The sequence below is a fragment of the Branchiostoma lanceolatum genome, chromosome 3 (genome assembly GCF_035083965.1).
Source record: "Branchiostoma lanceolatum isolate klBraLanc5 chromosome 3, klBraLanc5.hap2, whole genome shotgun sequence".
In the NCBI taxonomy this organism is placed as follows: Eukaryota; Metazoa; Chordata; class Leptocardii; order Amphioxiformes; family Branchiostomatidae; genus Branchiostoma; species Branchiostoma lanceolatum.
Genome location: NC_089724.1, coordinates 795,212 through 801,818, shown reverse-complemented (window position 1 = coordinate 801,818; position 6,607 = coordinate 795,212).

Below are 6,607 nucleotides of genomic sequence, written 5' to 3'. Positions count from 1 at the left end.
TGTAGGAAGGATACAGTATAATAATGCATTGATGTCTCAACTCGACTTTAAACGATGAGCAAAGTGTCCTGAACTATTTCTGCATAAGAGGAAACAAACAATGAACAGCTGCGGTCTGTTCTGTGCGATTAAGACGTTCATCTTTATGACCCGTCTGTTCCACTTGAATATGATGTGGTTCACAGTTTATTTTCGGTTTTGCATTACTTGTGGTTTTTCGTTTCCTTGTCTCGTGAGCGCTTAGAGCGTAGTTTGAAGTGGAGAACACGGTGTCAGTATTCCGACATGTGCGTTGTCTGCAAAAGGTCCCCGGGCCCACCATTGTTTCTTCTGCTGAAGACCTCATAAACGTGAATGGGTACGTGAAAGATGATAATTACTCACAGAGTGTGATCTGAGTGAAGAGGATGTTGTTTTAGAAAGTTCTTCAACTTGCAAGCGGCGAGTGGATAGCAGTTCCAGTTAGTTTGCATGATCAGTACGGACGCGTGAAAGGAATACAGCAGCGGCGGATGCACCAAGCGTAATCTACTGGTCTTTAGCTTCAGGTGTTCAGATGAGGCAAGTTGACAGGTTGGCATGTCGGTGTCATCGGTCCACATGTGCGTTGTCTGCACAGAAGGAAAAGGTCATCAGGCCTCACATTGTTTCCTCGACTGAAGTCATCTCATAAGCGATGAAAGACGCTGCTTATGACCGACACTGCCTTATCATAAACAGCTGTTTAATGACATTCTCAATGGTTAAACTACACCAGTAACTACATAAGGTTGCTGTGCCATTTATCGAGGGCGTTCATGTCTTCATTCAGACGTTATCATTGATTATGTGTGCACAACTCTATATGCAACAGGTCGATCGTCTCTTCCCTGTCGGTCAAGAAATTGGTAGCCCGTCTCAGGAGAACGATTTAGTGTTGTGTAAAATTCCACTGTACACCAGTTTTGAGATCGATCTTATTTGGGGGACTTGTCAAAAGCTTCAATAAAATCAAGTATTGCTAGATCCATTGTTATTTGCTGGTCATTGCGCAAGCAATGTCATAAACTTTAAGAAAAACTGTATTTCTGTGGATCGCGTGGTTCTTCATCTTTCGCAATCCTTCAATATGTTGAACTTTCCAAGTGCTTCCTGACATGCCTATGGATGGTGTGATCAGGAACTTGCGGGAAATCCCTATCTGTTGAACAGGTCTGCTGTTATGCTAGGGTCACATTTCCAAGCCGGGGCCCGACCGGGCTGTTTGAGTAAACAAAGAATAAAAGATACACATCAAGAATATACATAGTGTATGGTAAGGAGAATTTTTTTTAATGTTTTGTGTGCTTTGTTGTCTTTTATATCATATTTTTCGTTCCCACAAGCTGCCCGGCCGGGCCCCGGCTTGGAAATGTGACCCTAGCATTACTGGGGACCGCTCTGTCTCACTGCTTGTATCGTGCATATAGAAGAAGAAGAACGTTGCGCTACATTGGTTACGTGTACAATGTATGGCAATTTGTAGATTCAACAATTTCAAAAAACTAATCTACAACATGAATAATAGTGGAGACAAGCGATCTAGTAATGTGCATTCCAATGCTCTGAAACAATATACAATGTAATGGTAACGATGATAGTATTCTGTGTCAGGAATGTGAAACATTGTCTCGTTTTTGCATAGAGTTATATATAAATTGGCCTATATGGGTAGATATATGAACAGCGCAGGCTGATATCACATTGAACATCTCTGTCTTGGTAGGCGGCAGCATTTTACCGGATTTACATACAATCGATTGAAACAATTTCTGCCGGCCATTGTCATAAGTTGGGAAATTCCTTATGAAGTGGAATTCGTTCTCAATATCATTATGAAAAGTTGGACACAGTCTTTCCTTGGATAGTACTGTGATATAACAAATCTGTAGGAAATTGTCTGACGAGATCTGATAGCCTTAGGCTAGTAATAAAACCTGTAGCGCAACTGCTACGAGCATGACTAAGTGTGTCAGTCCGTCAGGACGGCTTGTCGGAGTCACATCGTCTGCACCACCAGAATGGATTAGTTTAGATTTCTTTACAATGTGAATATACTACAGATCTGTAGGAAGGATAGAACATGATTAGACAAGATTCTCAACTTGGTGTTAAACGATAGCCTGGAATCCAAACCTATATAGCTCCCGAGTCTCCCGAGTCTCCCAAGAGAGGAGACTCGGGAGACGCGGTAGCTATAATAGGTTTGGATTCCATGCTAGTTAAACGATGCTCAAATCGCACTGAACAAGTACTACGTATAAGATTAAACAGAGAACAGTTGCGGCGTCTGCTGTGTAGATGTGTGCCATCAAAATGCATAATGCCGCATATATTTGCACTCCTGCGGTCCTAGACAATTACTCTGTGTCCAACGATTGGTTGAATAGTTTCTTATACCTCAGGCCAATCCTAAAACCTGCAGCGCAACTGCTGATGAATAAGTAAGCGTGCTCAGTCTGTCAGGACGGGTTGTCCGCGTCACATCGTCTGCACCACCGGTGAGTACAGAATGGAATGGCTTAGATTTCTTTACAACGTAAATCTATCACGAATATGTAGGAAGGATACAGAATAATAATGCTTTGATGTCTCAACTCGACTTTAAACGATGAGCGAAGTGTCCTGAACTATTTCTGCATAAGGGGAAACAAACAATGAACAGCTGCGGTGTCTTCTGTGCGATTAAGACGTTCATCTTTATGACCCGTCTGTACCGCTTGAATATGATGTGGTTCACAGTTTTTTTTTCTCGGGTTTGCATTACTTGTGGTTTTTCGTTTCCCTGTCTCGTGAGCGCTTAGAGCGTAGTTTGAAGTGGAGAACACGGTGTCAGTATTCCGACATGTGCGTTGTCTGCAAAAGGTCCCCGGGAGACTCGGGAGCTATGATAGGTTTGGATTCCATGCTCAAAGCGTACTGAACAATTACTGCATATACGAGTAAACAGAGAACAGTTGCGGCGTCTGCTGTGTAGATGTGGTGAACAGCTTTCTGATCCGTTCGTACCACTTGAAATATGAGATGGTTACCGTTTTATGGTGCATTCTTTTTGACTTGATGTCCCTTGTATCATGAGCGCTTGGGGTTTGATAGTTTGTGTTTACAAGTGATTCGTGATGTGTCCGCTCCTGTTCCCACCCTGTTGGCATGGACCCCTTTGGTTACTTGGGGAGCCAGGGCATGTATATTTTTCCGAGCCGTTTTCCGTTCTCTTGCAATCGGGGAAAAAGCATAATGATTGACTCGATATCTATAAATGGCTGCTGGACTTATAGTTTTAATAAGGACCATTTAAATGTCACCCCTTGTCCGTCTCGTTAGACCGCCGGCTGATCAGGCCCTTACAAGAGTGATGCCTTTTGTTAGACAACTTTCCTTGGATGACAGAAAAGGGGGCGTTGTCACTTAGAATGGCAAAAGTTTCAGTGGGCGGTAAATAGGTTACATAAAGGTAGTGTTACATAAAGGCACAGCCGGACACTGTTTAGACTCGGATTTTATTTTCGTTTTAATCTGGAAACCTGCTTTTGTTGACATTTGTGTTAAAATCTGAACAAAGGGTAATGTAAATACACTAAGGTTCGCGTGGTTTTTATTTCGCGGTAGGGAGGACATGTTGTAAGTTTGCGTTTGAAACAATAGTAGCGCTACAGTCAGAGGTGGGCGGTGGTTTTAAGTTCGCGCTGAAAGTTCAAACGCGAAAACCGAGGACGTAAGACCACCGCGAACATTTCTGTATTAACAGTACTATGGCGGTCTATTCTATTACATGCTGTTGGCTATCATTCTCAAACTTGTACAGTACTAAGTTATCATTTGACGAGAAACATCTGTGGGTAAACTTGTTAACTTGCATAGATAGTCAGGATACGTGTAAAACTAAGCAAAGACGAGCGGATCTTCATCAATTGGTCTTTTCCAACATGTATTTAAATGGGACACTTTTAATTTGGCATGTCAACACTATCGGTTGACTTGCATAAAAAGTCAGGATGCGTGAAAATAAAACAAAGTCGAGCGGAGCTGGTATTTTTCAACACGTGTTCAAATGGAACAGTTTAACAGCTTGGCAAGTCAGCTTAATCGGTTGACAGGTGCGTAGTCTGCAAAACCTCCTCAGGCCGAATTTTGTTTCTTCTGCTGAACTCCTTACAAACGTGTACCATCAAAATGCTTAATGCCGCATATATTTGCATCCCTACGGTCCTAGGCAATTACTCTGTGTCTAACGATTGGTTGAATATTTTCTTATACCTCAGGCAAATTCTAAAACCTGCAGCGCAACTGCTGATGAGTCAGTAAAGGTGCTCAGTTTGTCAGGACGGGCTGTCCGCGTCACATCGTCCGTACAACTGGTGAGTACAGAATGGAATGGCTTAAATTTCTATATAACGTAAATCTATCACAGATATGTAGAAAGGATACATGCTGCTTAATGACGCTTTTATGTCTCAACTTGATGTGAAACGATTCGCAAAAGTATCCTGACCTATTTCTGCATACGAGAAACCAAACTATGAACAGCTGCGGTGTCTTCTGTGTAATTGTGACGTTCATCTTTATGATCCGTCTGTGCCATTTGAATATGATGTGATTTACAAGGTTCATGGTTCTGCACTACTTTTGACTTTCGTTCCCCTTGCTTCGAGAGCGCTTAGGGCGTAGTTTGAAGTGGAGAACACGGTGTCAGTATTCAGACATGTGCGTTGTCTGCAAAAGGTCCCCGGGCCCACCATTGTTTCTTCTGCTGAAGCCCTCACAAAGGTGGATGGGTACGTGGAAAATGATAATTACTCACAGAGTGTGATCTCTTTGAGGGAGATGGAGTTTTAGATATTTCTTCAACTTGCAAGTGGCGAGTGGATAGCAGTTCCAGTTAGTTTGCATGATCAGTACGGACACGCGAAAGGAATACAACAACGGCAGATGGACCAAGCGTTAGCTACATGTCTTTAGCATCAGGTGTTCAGACCAGGCAAGTTGACAAGTCGGCATGTCGGTGTCATCGGTCCACGGGTGCGTTGTCTGCACAGAGGGAAAAGGTCATCAGGCCTCCCATTGTTTCCTCGACTGAAGTCCTCTCATAAGTGAACCATAAAGACGCTACTTACGGCCTACACTGCCTCATCATAAAACGCTGCTTGATGATATTCTTAATGATTTTATCAAACTACACGAGAAGTTTGTTTTGCCATTTATCAAGGGCGTTCATGTCTTCCTTCAGACGTTATCATTAATTTTGTGTAGACAACTCTATATGCAACAGGTTGATCGTCTGTTCCCTGTCTGTCAAGAAATTGGTAGGCCGGTCTCAGGAGAACGATTTAGTGTTGTGTAAAATTCCACTGTACACCAGTTTTGAGATCGATCTTATTTGGGGGACTTGTCAAAAGCTTCAATATAATCAAGTATTACCATATCCATTGTTATTTGCTGGTCATTGCGCAAGCAATGTCATAAACTTTTAGAAAAACTGTATTTCTGTGGATCGCGCGGTTCTTCATCTTTCACAATCCTTCAATATGTTGAACTTTCCAAGTGCTTCATGACATGCCTATGGATGGTGTGATCAGGAACTTGCAGGAAATCCCTATCTGTTGAACAGGTCTGCTGTTACTGGGGACCGCTCTGTCTCACTGCTTGTATCGTGCATATAGAAGAAGAATAACGTTGCGCGACTTTTGTTACGGGTACAATGTATGGCAATTTGTAGATTTAACAATTTCAAAGAACTAATCTACAACATGAATAATAGTGGAGACAAGCGATCTAGTAATGTGCATTCCAAGGCTCTGAAACAATTTACAATGTAATGGTAACGATGATAGTATTCTGTGTCAGGAATGTGAAACATTGTCTCGTTTTTGCATAGAGTTATATATAAATTGGCCTATATGGGTAGATATATGAACAGCGCAGGCTGATATCACATTGAACATCTCTGTCTTGGTAGGCGGCAGCATTTTACCGGATTTACATACAATCGATTGAAACAATTTCTGCCGGCCATTGTCATAGGTTGGGCAATCCCTTTTGAAGTGGAATTCATTCTCAATATCATTATGAAAAGTTGGACACAGTCTTTCCTTGGATAGTACTGTGATAGTACAAATCTGTAGGAAATTGTCTGACGAGATCTGATAGCCTTAGGCTAGTAATAAAACCTGTAGCGCAACTGCTACGAGCATGACTAAGTGTGTCAGTCCGTCAGGACGGCTTGTCGGAGTCACATCGTCTGCACCACCAGAATGGATTAGTTTAGATTTCTTTACAATGTGAATATATTAAAGATCTGTAGGAAGGATAGAACATAGTTAGACATGATTCTCAACATGGTGTTAAACGATAGCCTGGAATCGAAACCTATTATAGCTCCCGAGTCTCCCGAGTCTCCCAAGAGAGGAGACTCGGTAGCTATAATAGGTTTGGATTCCATGCTAGTTAAACGATGCTCAAAGCGCACTGAACAAGTACTACGTATAAGAGTAAACAGAGAACAGTTGCGGCGTCTGCTGTGTAGATGTGTGCCATCAAAATGCATAATGCCGCATATATTTGCATCCCTGCGGTCCTAGACAATTACTCT